Below are 20,010 nucleotides of genomic sequence, written 5' to 3'. Positions count from 1 at the left end.
TTACTGGCGTCGGCCTTAAAACATTCAAACAATTAAGCGTTCAAAAAACAAAACAAAAAGCCACAAATCAATATTTAGTCTATCTTCCTCTTATCTCGATCATCTTGCAGTCGAGTGGGCATGGAATTGATAGTCTTTGCAAATAGTGACTGTTCTTAGACACGATATTCCAGGCATTCTGAACATACACACATAAATGTTCTGTCCATGGGCAGGTCTTTCATTGCAAACCCAGCAATCTCCAATCTTTCCTATTTTCTGCCTTCCTCTTAGTCTCCGCATATGATCCACGTATCCTAATGTCGTCTATTATTCTTTTCAACCAGAGACCCAACCAATTCCTTTTTCTCTTTCTAATCAGTTTCAGCATCATTCTTTCTTCACTCACTTTTTCAAACACAATTTTAGTTCTTATTCTGTCTGTCCACTTTACACGCACAGTTCTTCTCCACATCCACATTTCAAATGCTTCAATTCGTTTCTCTTCATTTCGTCGTAATGTCCATGTTCTTTCCCCATACAATGCCACACTCCACACAAAGCACTTCACTAGTCTCTTCCTTAGTTCTTTTTTCCAGAGGTCCGAAGAAGATCCTTCTTCTTCTATTAAAAGCTTCCTTTGTTCATGTTTGCAGTTTTTCTTGGGAAGGATAGGCCTAAATGCGGTAACATCCCGTTGCTTTCCGCACACCACTATCTCTTTCGCATCTTATTAAATTCCAGGGGGCCCAAGCGTGGAGATGAGGAGAGTGGATTTGACTAATTGGGCCCTCCGGATTTCACCGAAAGTCACGGCAAGGGTTAAATATTAATTCTATCAGGATGTTTGACCCGATCAGAGACCGGGAAATCTCAATTAGCCTTTGCCCCCCACATCCTGGACTAGCTTCTACGAATCATCAGAATAACTTAGAGTGTGATTGGGCCAATTTTTCCGAAAATGTTTCCACACTTTTGCTCTCGTAGCTCAGCGGACGAACGTCGGAATTTAGATGTCAACGTCTCAGGTTCAATTCCTCGTTACTCCTTTTCATTTTATTGTGGTTCAAGATAGTATAATGTAATAATACAAAAAGAAAAACTAATAGCAGTATTATGCAACTGGATTTTTCCAAACCTAATATTAAATTTATGTTATTTATATCGCTAAAGAACGATTACAATATAAATAACTTGAATAATATTTATACAGTATCACTAAAGAACGATAACAGAATATAAATGATAAATATCGATTTGTTTAATTAATATATTGCGAGAGATCAATAACAATATAAATAACTTGAATATTGTTTTATAATGCTAATGAAGGAAAACAGAATATAAATGATAACTTGAATATTATTTAAATCGCTAAAGAACGATAACTATATAAAAAACGTGAATATTATTCATATCAGAATTTCGCAGATTTATTACAGATGTATTTAAGAAATTGTAGAAGAATAGTAATTAGTAACAGTGTCCTATTTATTCTTCTTGGAGCCAAATTTGTAACTTTTAAAAGTGTGGTTACTATGTTGAAGTGTATGTGTTGTAACGGATGCTTGATTTGTTATGTATGTGAGTCAGTTATGGGATGCTTGATGTCGTCGCAATGTCGTAATTATAGTTTAATTGTGTTTGTGTGACTATTGTGTATTAATTTATGATGTATGGTACGGAAAGCTGCATATTTGTGTTATAGAAGTGTTACGTATGTGTGTTAATGTTTTTGTATGTTTCAAATTGATACCTGATTTTTGTTTTGCAATCGCAATGCCTAATTTACGGATTGTTTATGTTTTGTTTACATCGCGTAAGCTAATTTAATTTTCTTTTCCATTTTTCTTTATGCTTATCTTTTTTGTGTATAAAACTATAGCCCTAACATACATATGTAAAATAGGGCTAACCCCCATTGGAGAAACAATAATAATTATTATTGATATCGTTATAATACGATAACAGAATACAAATGATGACCTGAATTTTATTCATATCTCTAAAGAACGATAACAAAATATAAATAACGTGATATCCATAAAGAACGATAACTGGATATAAATGATAATTTGAATATCATTTACATCGCTAAAGAACGATTAAAAAATAAAATGAAAACTTGAAGAAGGCCCGAACCCACGACCTTTGAATCATTAAACAAGCACTCTACTGCTGGTCTACGAGGCGCAGATATGGAACACTTTCATAGTTCCGGAACTGCTTGTACAAGCACATGCATCGTGTAACATCGCCGCGACCCGAAGTGGACTTTGAAAATATTCTCTGTTCACGAGTGCGGCCAATTTTTTTTTTTTGACAGCTGTACGTTATTCAAAGTTACGGAATCTTTCCACGCCGACCAAATGGTATTTCGAGAATGATGAGCGAGACTCGAAGCGCACGACAATGACGAGACGAGACGAGACGAGACGAGACGAGACGAGACGAGACGAGACTCGAAAGACAAATGCAACGAACACAGCGAGCGAGAGCGGCAGTTAGTTTTATTCATATCTAGTTTACAGCACATACAACTTTGCAGACCATTACAGATCGCAAGCGAGATTAAAATAAAGATTTTTATGCTCGACCATGCCGAAACGTAGTAATTATACACCTGGTAGTAGCCCTTTAATGCACCTCATTAAAGTACACCTATTCATTAAAGTTCAGGTGTTCAGCCAATGACAAGACACCTTTGTACCGTTACAAAACCGCAAGTATCGATTATTCTCAGATATCCAATCGAAAGACAATTAGCGAAAAGTCACGGAGGCTTGAAATCCAATACTGCCGCAGAAGGTTGTGTTCTGTTACTATAATAATTAGCGTTAATTGTAAATAATATTCAAATAAATTCAATTTGTCATCTCGTTTTTCAATTCTAGATCAATTTCCAGGTTATATCAGACTAATGTTCATATTATTCTCTATCAAGGTCAATGACATTCGGCCTCGGAAAAAATCAATACTTTCGCGCCTGCGCACATCTGACAATTCAGGTCAGTACGCACATAACCATAACATGACCTAATTTTGAATAATTTCAAGTTAGAAATATGGTCGAGCATAAAAAGTCGTATGAAACTTGCCTATAAAAATCTCGGAGTGCATTTCGAATCTAATCTCAGTTGGGATACGCATATTAAATATACATGTAAGAAGGCATTCTCTATTCTCCATTCACTAAAAAGATTGTATCATTATCCATCTAAATTAAAACAGACGCTGGTACAGACACTCATTCTACCTCACTTCGATTATTGCGACGTTTTGTTAGTGATCTCAGGATTGATTCCGCTCAGAAACTACAGCGTGTTCATAACGCGTGCGTCCGCTTCATTTGTAATGTTCGATATTATGATCATATCTCACCTTCTTTCAAGAAGTTATCATGGCTTAGGTTACATGAGAGGAGAAATCTGCACTCACTTTCTCTCCTATATCGAATTATGCACACTTCATCCCCCTATTATTTATTCGCTCGTTTCCATAATCTCTCTCGCTATCGTAATATTAATATCGATCACAACGCGATAACACGCTAGAAATTCCACTTCACACATCATCTCTGTATTCCTCATCTTTCACTGTTGCTACCTCTCGTCACTGGAACTCTCTGCCGCCTGAAGTCAAGGGCTGCCGAACATTGAAATCTTTCAAATCCAAGTTAGAAAATTATCTTATGACGAGTTGCCAAACTAACTTACTATTAAGACAAGTGTTGTATTGCTTGTTTCCACGTATTCACATTTTTTTTATGTTCTAGTGATATTTAACTTATTTTATATTTTTGTTTTCATATTTTCCGATAATGTTATATCTCTAATGTGATAAGTTGAGCTATATATAATCATAATTTTCCTTACTGTGTGTACTTAAAAATATTGTATTCATTGTATGCTTTGTACTGCACTATTTTATTACTACTATTAGTATTATTATTACTATTAGGCCTGTTATTATTATTATTATTGTTATTATCATTATTATTACTATTCTTATTTATTATTATTATTATTATTATTATTATTATCAATAATTGTCTTATTTTTTATACTTTGTATGCCTCATTTATTTTGACCTGCTGTTCACATTTTATTATGCTTTTTTCTTTCTTTCTCTATGTTATATATTATGTCTGATTTCTTCTTACTTGTTGTTTACATTTTATTATTATTATCTTATTCAGTTTTGTGTGTAAAATTGTAGTGTACTTTGTAAATTTGTAGTTTTTTGTAACGCAGTTTTTACTCCTGGTTGAGTGTTAGAGCAGGCCTTATGGCCTTAACTCTGCCAGATTAAATCATTATTATTATTATTATTATTATTATTATTATTATTATTATTATTATTATTATTGTAATTAAGACGCTCGTATGAAAATTATGAAAATCGCTTGCGCTCGTTTCATAAACAAGCATACTTGCGTCTTAATTACTACCATTATAGACTCGTTGCGTAATGTACTATTAATGATAAGTAGAAGCTTCAGTTTTCATATAGCCTATTGAACATGGCGCTGAAGTGCACTGTTTAATGAATAAAATTATGTTATTTGTAAAAACAAGTCAAACGTCAGTACGAAACACAACACAAACATAGATATAGACATTATTCTGAAGAAGAGATAAATTGACTTCAAACCAGACATCACATATTACGGGGACACTGTGGTGAAATAATGCTGACAAATTAAGAAAATCCAATTTTTTGTTTTTATGATTGTAATTATACTTGAGACTGTTTTAAAAGATCTAATCATATGCGGCCAAACACACGGTGCGTGAGTTGAGAGAAATGTTTTTTTTTTCTTTTTAATGTTTTTTTCTGGTTTTTTTAAATTTTAAGGAATTTATTGAATAAATAATGCTCCTTGCGCAACAGTGTTTTTGTTATATTGGTTTGAAACTTCTCACAGAGGTCAATATAAATGTTGGTAAGTAACATTTAATTAGCATTTGTATGAAATATTAATATTAAGTTCCTTCGGGCCTATTCATATTGCACTTAGATTAAATACGCTGTAATGGTAAATTCATAAATTTTAAAAATGTATAGTGTCTCTCTATTTAGACTGAGCTCAAAAGCTAATCAATTTTTGATGAGAGAGAGATGGAACGGAGAAAAATTCTCTCCGGCGCCGGGATTTGAACCCGGGTTTTCAGCTCTCCGTGCTGATGCTTTAACCACTAAGCCACGCCGGATACAATCCCGACACCGTTGAGAATCATCTCAGATTAAGCTCCATCTCTTGGGTTCCCTCTGGTGGCCGCCCTCTGCACTACGTCATAGATGTCTATGCGCGCAGGACCGAAGTCCATACATGTGTAGAGGTGCACTCAGATGAGTGACTGGTTGGCCGGGGTCCGACGGTATGGGCGCCGTCTTTAAATCACAAAGTGATTTATTACGCATATCATATTTATTTTGATGTACCGAAGTACATATGATATTTCCATGCAGATATTCTGCTTTCTCAGATGATGAGAGAGAGATGGAACGGAGACGATTCTCAACGGTGTCGGGATTGTATCCGGCGTGGCTTAGTGGTTAAAGCATCAGCACGGAGAGCTGAAAACCCGGGTTCAAATCCCGGCGCCGGAGAGAATTTTTCTCCGTTCCATCTCTCTCTCATCATCTGAGAAAGCAGAATATCTGCATGGAAATATCATATGTACTTCGGTACATCAAAATAAATAATCAATTTTTATTCTCATAACTATATTCAAGATTCTGAGCAAATATGAACTAAAAATTTTGAAAACTTTGACGCAAGGAGTCTTTTTTTGTGACGTCAATATAAAATATATTTTAAAAATATATAATTTCAAAACTATTGTTAGTGAAGTCTTCAGATATAGCAGTGATTCTTCTCCGTTAGGTAGCGTGTTATTCTTTTGATTGTGTTAGTGAAGTGTTTATATTTAGCTTCCTTACATGGCACCACAGAAATATGCATTATAGCAAAAAGATTTCATGGTAGAGATTTATCTGTAAAAAGTGATCAGAAGATTTGCAAGAAAATTTCCAAATGTCACCGTTCCACAAAGAAACAACATACATAACGTCGTTAAAAAATTTAGAGGAACGGAGACAGTATTTAATATAATAGTAGAAGATTACGGCGTGTAGGGGAAGGAAACATATTTTCGTGATATTTTTAATATTATAACTAGTTTTTCCCCATTTTGAGAATGATACTATATTTTTCTATTTCTATGGCATTATTGCAACAAAATATATAACAGAGAGGTGTATTTTCTATTTTTTATTTAATTTTAAATTTTAATAAAATAGGATTGAAAATGTGCGTGTTTGGTAGGTAATTTCGTGATAGGGGTATCTAATTTCGTGATAGTGGTAAGACAATTTCGTGAATGAAAGGAATACATAGTTACGTCATATTAAACATATTATATTTATATAAATTCACAGTAGTGTTTTTAAACACTAAACTATTTACTGACCTCTTATTTATGGAAGTCTATAAATATATTTCAATGATATAGAATATTTCATCAGTTTTAACAGTTCATAGGATTGTTCACGAAAAAAAAAATCTTCTAGACTACTGTCTTTGAACTATATTAGGCTCAGTAAAGAATAATAATGAAACAAAGAATAAAATATGAAACATAAACACATTTTTTACCGTCATGTAGAGATAGACATATTTTGATTAATTTTAACATTTTACAAGGACTGTCGATGTAAAAATAAGAGATCGTCCGGACAACAGTCTCTAAAACATCTTAGGGCTAATAAAATTAAAAACATTAAACAAAGAAAAAAACATAAAACAAACATATTTACGACTCCTGTGAGTTCTTGGCAGCAAGACTTTTAGGAGCTCTTATTGTGAGGTTGTATCTCTGTTTAAAATGAAACCACCATCGTTACCTGGCACTTTCGCTATCTGCATTCAACTAATATTTTCGCCCGACAACCCTGGCCATCTGGTGTGCCACTTTCATACTTGGCGCAGTCAAGACAAATCCCAACTCTTGCATTTGTGTAATACGAGGGTGGATCGGAAAGTAACGCACAATAATTTTTTTCTGCGTTGGTATTGCGGCTGGGATGTTGACATTTCACGGAGATATAGTTTGACGTTTTCACTACAGACACAATTTGTTTTGGATGTGCAGCTCTAGCGAGAGAAGCATGAACTGCGCAACAAAGATGGCGCGCATGTTACTATCGTCAAATTGTGAAGACCAGAGAAGTGTTGTGCGATTTTTGTGGGTTAAAATACACAACTCGAGTGAAATTCACAGGGACACGAGTGGCTGTATGTGGAAGACTTTGGACTGTAGCAATATCTCCAGGTGGTGTGGATTCTTCTCAGACGGCCGTGAGAACCTTTGTGATTCGCTACGTACCGGGCGGCCGATAACAGCTGCAAACCAGCGGAATGTCACAGGCATTGAACGATCGGCGGATCTAACTGCGAGCCTTTTGTCAGCAGTTTACCATTTCATACGGTGTGGTGTACGATATCGTGCATGACACACTGGAATTTCATAAAGTTAGTGCACGCTGGGTGTCTAAGAATCTGACAGACGACCACAAGGGCAGCGAATGATGACATGCTTGGAGGCGTTGCGATTTCTGGAAGCAATTGTCACTGGTGATGAGTCCTGGGCGTACCACTACACGCCCAAAACAAAGCACACCTCTATGGAGTGGAAACCTGCTGTTTCCCCAGCAAGGAAAAAATTCAGAGTGACGCAATCTGCAAAGAAAGTGCTTGTGACATTATTCTGGGATATGCGTGGTGTTTTGTTGGTGGACTTTGCTAAACACAAGACCACTGTGAATACTTTTGGTAAAGTTGCGTCGTGCTCTTCGTGACAAACGCCGTAACATTAATGCCGACGATGTCAAACTTCTTCATGACAATGCTCGCCTCAATGTTGCGGCTTCTGTTCATGAGAAAATCAACACATTTGGTTCGGAGGTGCTCCAGAATTCACCATACAGTCCAGACCTTGCACCATCGGACTTTCATCCGTTTGATCCCATGAAGAAATTCCTGGCCGACCGTCGCTTTGCGACCGATGCAGAAATGCAATCAACTGTCCGCAGATGGCTATACTCCGACCGAACGGACTTCTATGGACAGGGGATAATGAAACCGGTACGTCGATGGGAGAAATGTGTTGAGATACTTGGTGCTTATGTAGAAAAGTAGCTGAAAGGTGTGAGTTCATTTGGATATTTTTTTTTGTTTACCTATTAAGCGTTTTTTTCTAATTATTGTGCGTTACTTTCCGATCCACCCTCGTATAATTAATATACAGCCGTTCTTCCAGATCAGATGTAAGAGCAAAAAGCCTTCCTAATTTAGGAGTCTGAATTCCGTTACCATCATTTCTGCTCATGAAACATTTGAGTGAACTCCATGACACATCCTATTTTTTTTTTGCACCGTATTTCCTGTATTTAATTCTCTCTTTTCCTATGTTATACCTAGAATCAAATCTAGGGTAGATAATTTCGTGATAGGCACTAAAATAATAAAAAAATAGAATTGAAGTACGATTTACGGGTAATAATTTTCTTCAAATAAGTTTTTCTGGCAAAGATACAGAAACCTTGCTATGGATCGAAATACTCACGATTGTTCGGCCGCCATCACTTTCACGAGAAGAAAGGTAAGAAATCGTATCCACTTCCTAAGCTTTAATTGACGCCATTAACATCTAATCTAAATATATGTACAGTTAGAGGAATTCAAGTACTACAATATAGTACAAGTATGAACTTCTTACTTTAAATATGTGCACAGTAATCACTGCAACACTACAAACAGTTCAAAAACTACCGAAATTGTTAAGAAAACACGCAGCGCACAATACAATTTTCTGCCATGGTCAGCACAAAAAAAAAATATGATGGAATCAATCATGTTTCGCCATCCGTGAAACAATGCAGTATTACTAGCAGACGCCTACAACTATTTTCTACAATAGGCATGTTCTTGAAAGCTTTTGCAAAAATTATCACGAATATATCTGTATCACGAAAATACCTTTCCTTACCCTATATTTATAATTTATAGTGACATTCATTGAAAAATAACGCGAGTATAAATTCTACTCTGTTACGATAATCGGGCAATAATTTTCAGATTATTTGTTTTAATGCTTTCCTCCCAAATAAAATGTGACATGTCTGACACTGTTATTATTTAAACAGGAGCAAATGTATAAGAAATAATGCAATCGGATACAAAAGTTCAAAATACTGAAAATAAATTTCCATGGCTTGTCGGAATTCTTCACGAAATGGACTGAGCCTGCCATTGAGAACTGAAAATTATATAGAAAATTCATATCTATCATTTGTAAAATGTACGCTCAGAACTGCGGCCTAACAGTAGATCTATCATTCGAATCATGTGCCATAATTTGGATCCATCTTGAAAATCAGAAATCAAAAACGAAAACGTTTGAAACAGTAGCTGATCGAACCGCACACACAAGCACAAGCCCGGGCAAACTCAATTCATAGAAGCGGGCTCGACACAAAACCCACCGCGCCCGCAAGCAGTCTGCTACGTCACGGCACTGTGGAGCTGCATGGGCTGGCCGTTCTGCTGGAATACTCACCCATGTGTATATACTAGTTTCTTTCCAACAACAGTCAGGAACCGTCCGTAACCATCGTGAGCATCCGCAGTACAGAAAAAGCGTTCCAACACAATCCGAACCAGTCCTGAACCGGAAACATGTACTGCAGTCGGGCGTTCCAACAAGCTTTTGACACGGGTTCGGAACGGTCAGAAATAGTCCGCGGATTGAGGCATGTACGGAAGAGTACGCAAGACGCGCATAAGCTCACCAACGTCTCCTGGATACTGAAGAAAGACATGATCGACTGTTCACATCAATGAGGTTAAAGATGAAAAGTGACATTGGGGCTAAGAGGGATGAAGTTACAGGAGAATGGAGAAAGTTACACAACACAGAACTGCACGCATTGTATTCTTCACCTGACATAATTAGGAATATTAAATCCAGACGTAGGCATGTAGCACGTATGGGCGAATCCAGAAATGCATATAGAGTGTTAGTTGGGAGGCCGGAGGGAAAAAGACCTTTAGGGAGGCCGAGACGTAGATGGGAAGATAATATTAAAATGGATTTGAGGGAGGTGGGATATGATGGTAGAGAATGGATTAAATTTGCTCAGGATAGGGACCAATGGCGGGCTAATGTGAGGGCGGCAATGAACCTCCGGGTTCCTTAAAAGCCAGTAAGTAGTAAGTACAGACGAATAATAAAACTAGAGATTTAATTTAAATTTTCGCCAAAAGGAAAGGGAATGGAAATTATTTGGGTATTAAAATAGTTAATTAAAATTTCAACATGCAGCTTTGATTAGAAGTATAATACATAATGTACATAAAGTAATAATTTAAAAAAAAACTATTTTTAGATGAGAGTCCCCCAGTATTAGAGGAATTCTTGCCTTCCATATTTTTTGTCATGTTTCTATAGAAAAATGATCGAAATTCTCTTTTCTGTAATTAGAATTACCAGCGAAACGATAATAATAATAATAATAATAATAATAATAATAATAATAATAATAATAATAATAATAATAAGCATCCCGTTCTTAGCAAAGATGATCACAGTTATAGCATCTCTGGATTTAGTACATAACGATCCGCGAAAGCGTTCCAACAGCATCCAGTCCAGTTTCAATCCCATAGCAGATGCTCAACTAGCGCATGAGCATAAGATGGTACAGGAAACGTACATGAACTGATCCATGAACCGTTTGTTGGAACGAACCAAGTATAGTTGTAGTGGTTGACATCTTCCTTTCCTTCTCTTCTTTCTTTTTTAGTTACATGTAAGATACCACAGATCATTTCAAATACATCAGTTTTGTAATCATATCGTAGTCCAGAATAACTGTAAGTTGTTACGTGCTCAGTAGTTTTATTATACAGTAATATTTTTGATCTGATTAATGATTTTCTCCGTAATGCCATTATTTTAGTTTTATATACTGATATCTTAAAATTGGTTCCGAAAGAACGGCACATATCCATAAAGTGCATTTTGAGATAATGACCTACAAAGGTGTTGTGTTGCCAGTACGCATTTCAAACACAATTTTGATTTGCAAATCAGGATTTCAGGTATAACTCCCTGTAAAGTTGATTTGAATAATTTCGAGGGAAAAATTGTTCCGAAGCCGGGTATCAAACCCGGGACCTTTGGTTTAACGTACCAACGCTCTATCACTGAGCTACCCGGGAACTCTAACCGACACCGATCCAATTTTTCCCTCTATATCCACAGACCTCAAAGTGGGCCGACAACCGTCAAGCAACCAAATTCGAGTGCACACTAACTCCTTGTGACTTAAATTGTGGTTTTCTGTTAACGAACAGTGACGTGTATTATGCAAATCAGGATTTCAGGTATAACTCCCTGTAAAGTTGATTTGAATAATTTCGAGGGAAAAATTGTTCCGAGCGTTGGTACGTTAAAGCAAAGGTCTCGGGTTCGATACCCGGGTTCGGAACAATTTTTCCCTTGAAATTATTCACAATTTTGAATTAGTTCCTTATATTTTATAAATTCATCGTTTGTTAATGTGCTAATATTTATATATAACATTTGTAAACTACCGATATTTTGTCACAATAGTAGGCCTAAGTACAGTAGATACGACCTATGTGCCCTTTTTCCAAAGATACTTTTATTTGCTTTAAATAAACTTAAGGAGTGATGAAAACGAAAGACTAAACAAAGGTAAAACTATTTACAAAATAATTTCAAATATAAAAAAAAAAACATTAACATAAAAATATTCACAATATCATTGCATTTCAATGAATAGTATAGCAATGATAATAACAATAACACATCAATAAACTTATTTTACAAAACTTTTATTGTCTATGCATAGGGATAGTTCTACTTCGTTTTTCTATACGTTGTGAGATTCTTCGAGGACAAATTCCAGCCATTTCACGTCGTCCTCGTTTAAATACTTAAATAGAGATCTTATGTCGTCAAACATGGTTTGGCTGATTGTTGGGAATGGAACAATCGTAGGTTTGATATCATTATGCCTATTTCTATTCAGTCTGATGGAATAGTTGAAGGGAATCCATAAGAGATTGTAATTTTCATAGCACACAAAAGTACCATCCACTTTGTATCTCACTATAAAATACTTCATAATCGTAAATTTGCGTGTAGGAGATGGAGTCTTCATGAAACAGGGCGTTAAAGGTATATCCGACTCTTTTGTAAAGTATGACGCATTACACCTCAAAGTTGCTGGGATGTTTTCTGCATGCTGCTATAGCTTTAACTATAAAGATTTAAAGATTTATTTGAAGGCAGTCATACAAAAACGAAGCCACTGAATTAGCATTCTTTCTTGCTTGAGTTTCCATGAAAAATAAAAGTAGGAATTTCCATTAAGCCACAATAGAACAAAATTACTTCAAGTATTTTCCATTATTTAACAATAATTACAAGATAAGATTTTAAATTGTTGCACATAAAACATTATCACCTATAAGCACTTACTCTATAGTCTCAATCTGTAAGCCAACTGCACAGCGGCGTGCGGACAGAATGTGAGCGGTGAACTGCCGATGCACATGGGGTGCTCGATTTATTTTAGTGGGTTATTTTACGACGCTGTATCAACATCTAGGTTATTTAGCGTCTGAATGATATTAAGGTGATAATGCCGGTGAAATGAGTCCGAGGTCCAGCACCGAAAGTTACCCAGCATTTGCTCGTACTGGGTTGAGGGAAAACTCCGAAAAAACTTCAACCTGGTAACTTGCCCCGACCGGGATTCGAACCCGGGCCACCTGGTTTCGCAGCCAGACACGCTGACCGTTACTCCACAGGTGTGGACTGGGATGCTCGATCCTGACCCCTAGCATCGTGGCATAAACAACTCTACTGCCTCGTTGAAGCATAGTCAAGAAACGAAAAGTGGTAGATATGTGCATTCCTACGAACTCGAGCGGTCAATTAATGCAATCTTTGGAAAAAGGGCACATACGCCCATGTGTCCTTATTCCGGAACCCGCCTCAATTGTACGAGATGTTATAGCTTCTTGTGTTTTTATATAAAGTCGTTGTTAATCTTTACAAATTTACCAAATCAGGATCTTTTGAAATACAGGTGTACTAATTACATTTATTTTTACATACTGTATAGAATGAAGTACTATACACAAAAATGATATTAAACATTGGATAAAGCCAATTGAAATGTTGGCATGTAGTGTTTCTTTGTGATTTTTTACTTAGATATCCAGTTCCTAAGAGCAAATGTTTTCAGAAAAAAGCTAAGAAAGCCCAGCCACTAGCCTCTACAGAGGGGTCAGCAGAAAGGGTGGGAAAATCGGGAAGGGACGCAACCAAACGGACACAGTACCTGTGCGAAAATATGATTCCATAATGAAGGGTTATTCTTTGATGTAATCCAAACAAAGAAGTTTAGGATTTTGCTCTCTTTGCTTCATTTTCGAGATAAAAATTGTTTTATATGAAACATTTCATACCGTGTTTTAAGAAAGAAATTGATTTAATTCCAAATACGCTCAGTCAGTTTAAGAGAGCCGTTACTATGATAACAAATGATTGAAAGAAATTTATTTATTTATTTTTCTTTAGATATGCAGAAACGATGGCGGGCTTATGCTAGGGCGGCAATGAACCTGCGGGTTCCTTAAAAGCCATTTGTAAATAACTACGATATACAGAAATTTGATCCGAACAAATGTAACATTGTAAAATTCCTTTGCATAACATCAGTAAGTTGCAGGATTCACTGTTCTTGAAGCATTAGGCCTATCTTGATCCACTTTTTTACTTACAAAATGAACAAGGAATGTCTTTAATAGCGATACAATACCAGCAGAGCATTACAATACAAATCTTTAGATATATTTCGATTATAATATCAATCCAGTGCCATAGGTAAATCATGGTTGGCAATAGTTTCTTTTTTTCCAAACGGGCCACAGTCTAGGACTGACGTCCATTTGTAACATTTCTATACCCACATTTCACATATAACTATCAACTGGACTGAAGTTATTTTGTTGTAAATTGGTGCACCGACTCCTAAACTGCCAATTCCAACAGAAAATTCGTTTTTCGAAAAGATGGACTGAAGCCCTTTTGGAAAGAGGATTCGATTACAAAACAGGGTCTTGCACTTACGGGTTAACTTCTACGTGTGCCGAACATGCGGCACACCTCGTCCATCAGCCTTTCGTAGGAATTTCGGGGCTCCTCTTCCGCTGGTGCGCTGGGGGCCTCCTCAGGTTGCGGTGGAGGTGGGGGTGGGGGTTCTTCTCCGAGGACTTCCTCCAGAGGATCGGCGAAAGTTACATGTCTTTTGCCATCGTCAACCGCTGGGCCCTCAACCGAGGCGTCTTCCGCGCCGGCATTCTCCGGCCCACTTGCCTCGTCTCCCAAGTCAGCACTTCCCGGTTCTGCTGTCTCGTCACCCGCAGGCTGTTTAGTGTCTTCGGCACCGTCACTCGCAGGTTCTTTTGTATCTTCGGTGCCGTCACTCTTGGGTGCACTTGGTTGGTCTTTTGTGCTAGCACTCCCAGGTTTCTTTTTCTTGGCGGCACTAGATTTCTGACCACTAGTACCTGGAGTGCTTTCTCCATCCTTATTAGGTTTTAAGATGTACAATGTTGTGCTCTCCCGGAAGGGCTGTTTTTCTCTGCAGTTGTTGTAGAGCATGTAAGCTCCAACTGCAGCCCCTCCGGTGGCCGCCAGTTTACTGACGGTCCCCGCTTTCGTGAAAGATTTCGCTAATGCGCGTAAAATGAACTTCGAGCTCCACATATTTATGTGTTATGATTTGAGGAACGTTTCCAGGCAACGCACCGCATAGGCTCTGTTGTGAATGCATTATTGATTAAGCACATCGCAGCCAAAACAATAGGTTTGTTTCCAGCAAGCAATTCAGAACGCCTTCCGAACTTCTTTCGACGCATGCGCCAGTTGTGTACGTTGTCAGAACTAGTTCAGAATTTTACGTTGTTGGAACGTTTCTTGAACTGTTCTTTCACGGCTCTCGGAGTTCCTTCTCATTTTAAAATTATATTCATCTTCCGAACTTCATTTGTCATAAACTATATCACTACCACCTTCCAAATCACTCATGATCGACCAATTTCACTCGTTTTAAAGCACGTTGGAACAGGATCTGGGGGTTCAGATCGGTTCTAGTCTTGTTGGAACACACATTGGGCTACTGCGCATGAGCAGGCAGTGCTGGAACAAACCTATTGAGACGAGTCCGTTGTCACTCACTAGTTGAATGTTTTATCTGTCAATTACCTTAAACAGAAGGATTCTTCTCTGCAGTGGCGGATTAGTCACAGCATAAATGTAGTCAATATATAGAGCCGCAAGTTTCGGGGGAAGCAAGTGGCCGTAGCATAAGGCGAGTTCCGAAATAGCAGAAAAAGTTCGCAGTTGGAGTAGTTTTCAACGTTGTAACACAAACCATGCTCTTTTTAACTCTCGAATTTCCGCGACACAAACATTACGTTACAAGTTTTAAGCTCGGCAATTTACTGCTGAACTATGGGGGTGGAAATTTGCACCATATATGGCAAATTCATCGTTTTATAAGGCGTTCGCCTGCCTTGCCTTGCATTGCCAATATATAGCATTTTGTAAAGATGGTGGTGTAAAATAAAACGCATGGCCTTGATTAATTCGTCTTCAAACGAATTACCAAAGCCTCCCTCGTCCATACTCGCCATTTCAATATGTTTTATTGCAAATTTATCCAATCGAGAAAACGAAATAATACAACACCAGAAGCTTAGCTTAAATTTTCTTTTCTTCAGTTCATTATTTTAAAATAATTTATTGTTGCTCATTAATTTATTATTTTTTATTTGGTAATTTAACGCCGCTGTATCAACTGTAAGGTTATTTAGCATCGATGGAATTGATGACAGCGAGATGGTATTTGGCGAGATGAGGGCGAGGATTCGCCATAGATTACCTGACATTCGTCTTACGGTTGGGTAAAACCTCGGAAAAACCTAACCAGGTAAACAGCCCAAGCGGGGATCGAACCCGCGCCCGAGCACAACTCCAGATCGACAGACAAGACAGTGTCTTAGCCGACTGAGCTACGTCGGTGGCTCAGTCTTTATTAATTTACTAGTATTTAACGCAATCTTTTTCATCCCGTGTTTTTGAATTTATAAGAACGCACATTTTATAAACTTTTACTGAATAGAGCATAAAACATAAGATGCGATGCGCGACTTTTTTAGTGCGACGGGTGGAGGGGGGGGGGGTTCCCAAGCCTGGCTGAACTAAGACCCTCACTACTTCTGTCCACGTCGATTTGCAATTACTGATTTGTTCATTACGTTTAATTATTTCTGTGGGGAATTTGGCTCTTAAGAGTTGGGATGGATGAAAATTTGGTAATTTTTTTGGTCAAAAATCACTTTTTTTTGGTAGAAAATGAAGCTGTGTTGCCTACTTTACACTTTGACGAGATGTTAGAGCCTTACGACGGCTTTCTCATGAATTACGCCCTCTATAAAAAGGCTGCACTGATTAAGTATAAAACATTTAGGGCCGTATTCATAGACATTTTTAGCGCCGACTTTCGGTGGATGATCAGCGTTTTTCGTATTCATAAACCAGTGTTAGCGATAGGATATGATTTGAATTCTGTACTAGTAACCAGTGGATAGCCGGGGCTAGCTTAGTACGCTCGTAGCACGTGCTGCGAAATGTCTATGAATAGCACCCATAGAAATTTAAGTAATTTTTCCGCACTTTTTCAGCCCACGTCTCTGCATTCACATTGCTAAGGAATCCACAAACGTTGTGCTACAAAGGTAGAAAATTTTACTGCATGTTTTTTAACGTATACTTATCAAAGATATGTTGGCGTTTTTTTTTTTAAAGAAAAATTTTAATAAAAAATAAAACTCGTGCTTACAGTCTAATCTGTTACGAGATTAATATTAACCGGAGTGCTGTAGTTAATGAATAGAGATTGTGCAAGGCACTGGTGTGATTATAGACAGTCGTGTGCACAGTTTAGTATATACAGTTGCGAAGCTCATTACTTACTAAATATGCAAACATAAATAGTTGAAATATGCATCCATAGATAGTTGCTAGCCACCAGGATCGCTACTATCGCCTCATCACAGACTCTTTCCCTAGCAGACCATAAAATGTATTGCACTTTCGATATTGTGTTCTTTTGAAAAATTAACACCTTCCTTCTACTATTGAAATACGAAATATATAAGGTTTAGCCTATATATTATTTTCATAAAGTATATATTATCTATATATATAATTTGAACTGGTAATGGAAATTACGGGAAAACGGCTGAACGGATTTTAACGAGTGACCCCTCATTTTCATGTCTGGTATCCAAAGTTTTTCGGAAAAGTAATAGTTTTCAGTGAAATGTCAATTTTCCTACATCATTTTCCTATTTTCAAAAATCCATCTGTTGTCAGTTTTGAGAACTAATATTATAGAATCACGGAAGACTTGATTGAATTTCAGAACAAAACACACACTACAAAAAACAATAGGCTATTACACGAAGGCCATAACCTGCAGAATTGCCGACTTATTTAGAGCTCAATTCAATTTGTTATTAAAAACTGATTCTGCAGTGTATAATTTTCTGAGTACAGCTGTGTATTGGATATTCAAATCTACGAAACTTGAGGTGGTATGATGACATTATTACCATTAGAAATTAAATATTATTATAGTTAATATCATGATGTGTCTAATCTTCATTAATTGTACATAATATTGATACTATATTGATGACGTGAAAGTGAAACGTTTTGAGGTTATGTAAGTAAATGTAGAGAATATCTTAATTTAGATCTTCATTTCTATAATTTACTGAGTGACTGCTATATATAACTACAAAACTTAAGATAATAATATTGTTACTAAAATTCAAATATTTTTATACTTATTAAACCAGTGGGGTTGGGTCTTTTTCATATACTTAATGGCGGTGTAGCTCAGGATAGGGACCAATGGCGGGCTTATGTGAGGGCGGCAATGAACCTCCGGGTTCCTTAAAAGCCAGTAAGTAAGTAATGGCGGTGTAGTGTAGATATTGATATGTGTCATTGTCTTCAGTATTGGCTCGAGAGAGCGCAAAAATTACAGTTCCTAAAATGGTATTACTTACTGATACAATAAGAGGCCTAGAAAATTTTGTAGTCTCCAGATCATTTCAGCAAGATCTCTTAGTAGGATAAAATGATTTTACGCTCTACATTTCAAGTTCTACATGCAGCAGCTATGCGAAAATGCTATTGTTCGAAAGCTTAGCAAACCTGACTTTTTTTAACTTTTCCTACAATCCACAATGACCTGAAATAGCTACTGCTATCGTCCTGACATTGATACTTGCGTTTTCGCGTTGAAACTCAAAAACAGAAGTTGGATAGGTTCAAGAAAAAGTATTTGGCCTAAAAATCCATTCAGAGGGAGTATGTTTCATTATTATGGAAGCAAATAAATATCAAAAAGACAAGTATTCTTCATTGAAAATAAATCTGAAAAAAATTTTATTTGAACGTCTAACGAACTGAGTTTGCAGCAGCACTTGCTGCACAACCCACTAGTATTTTATGAACTCACCTTCGGAAGAAGGATAACTCTGACCTCTTTTTCTTATAATTTATAGTGCTACAAACGTCTCCTTGTTCCATATTATTATTCAAATTATTGTATTTTAGCCATATACAGTTTACAACCGATAACGAACATTTCACAGTTTACACAACTTTTCACAACAATGCGAAATGCGGCACAGTCAATGCCTTTTCTATCTAGACCAGGCCATAATATAGCCTAAGTTCGGGTTTTCTATTTCAGTGTATGGCGCTCAGTGAATTATTATATTATAACTTTATTGCGTATCATAGCTAAGTTTTATTTAGTGCAATGTATCCATAAGTTTCCTTTACTTCTTATTGCATAATAGCCTATGTTGCAGAAATAATTACAAAACTGTGTTATTTTAATGTGAAGAGAATTTTACATGTTAACATAATCTTTGCGCATCAACATTTTAAGTTTAGAATAGAAGCTATTTTGAGGTTTAATAAAAAAGAATTTATATTGTGATTTAATATAGCACATATACCTTACTTAATAAAGACAGAACATTTACCATACCACTCCTATGAAATTAGTGTACGTACGAATGTTACTTCGTCTCTTAGGTAGTAGATAAATACAATAATTCAATACTCAATTGTAGTATTAAAATACAGACAAATTGATTGTGCGGAGTATCATACATGACATTATGCTTAATTATTATGTATAATTGCGAATTTAGGAATATAAGATATAGTAAACATAACCTATAATATTTCCATATGAATGGCAGGGCATTGGAGACCAGTAAAATTAGACAGAAAGGAGCAACTGGGAAAGTAAACATAACCTATAATTTCAACATATCTAAATATCCGTGCGGTGCAACTGAAAATTATTGAATCGTGCATAAATTAATGTACAAGAATTTCGCAATATTTAATCGAAATAAAGGCAAGTATTACACATACAAACAACGTAATTTTCACACCAAAAATAATATTTCATCTTAATTCGCAAGTGATTTATGTCTGAAGTGTCTCATATTCATTGTTTTAAATTTTATTAATGCAATTACACTACATTTAAGAGTAATATATGTTAGTCTTTATGCATTCCAATAATTTATATGATTGAAACGCCGCCCTCCGTGATCGGGTTAAGCGAGTTACATGGTCTGCCTTACGGCCTGTATTAGATCACGATGGCAGTGACACAGTCTACTGTTCCTAGTACTCACAGCGCTCCAAGCGGCTAGCAACTATCGCGAGAAATGCAAAGAATCATCCCAAGCTTCGCAACTGTATATACTAAACTGTGGTCGTGTGGTTTATACACCAAGTGAAGCGCATTCTACTTGTCAAA

At 36.6% G+C, this 20,010-nt stretch overlaps 1 protein-coding gene and 2 non-coding genes across 6 annotated transcripts in view; 2 read left to right on the top strand and 1 right to left on the bottom strand.

The window, feature by feature from the left end:
• Positions 1-20,010, top strand: part of wry (weary) — a 1,511,805-nt gene that overhangs the window by 892,380 nt on the left and 599,415 nt on the right. The gene's annotated exons all lie outside the window — the stretch shown is intronic.
• On the bottom strand, positions 5,121-5,192 carry TRNAS-GGA (transfer RNA serine (anticodon GGA)). The gene has a single exon. It is a non-coding gene; the product is annotated as a tRNA-Ser (tRNA).
• Positions 5,521-5,592, top strand: TRNAS-GGA (transfer RNA serine (anticodon GGA)). Its single transcript has one exon. It is a non-coding gene; the product is annotated as a tRNA-Ser (tRNA).

Source organism: Periplaneta americana, chromosome 15 (genome assembly GCF_040183065.1).
Source record: "Periplaneta americana isolate PAMFEO1 chromosome 15, P.americana_PAMFEO1_priV1, whole genome shotgun sequence".
NCBI lineage: Eukaryota > Metazoa > Arthropoda > Insecta > Blattodea > Blattidae > Periplaneta > Periplaneta americana.
Note: the sequence above shows the minus strand (reverse complement) of the source record. Positions and strands in the feature narration are given on the sequence as shown.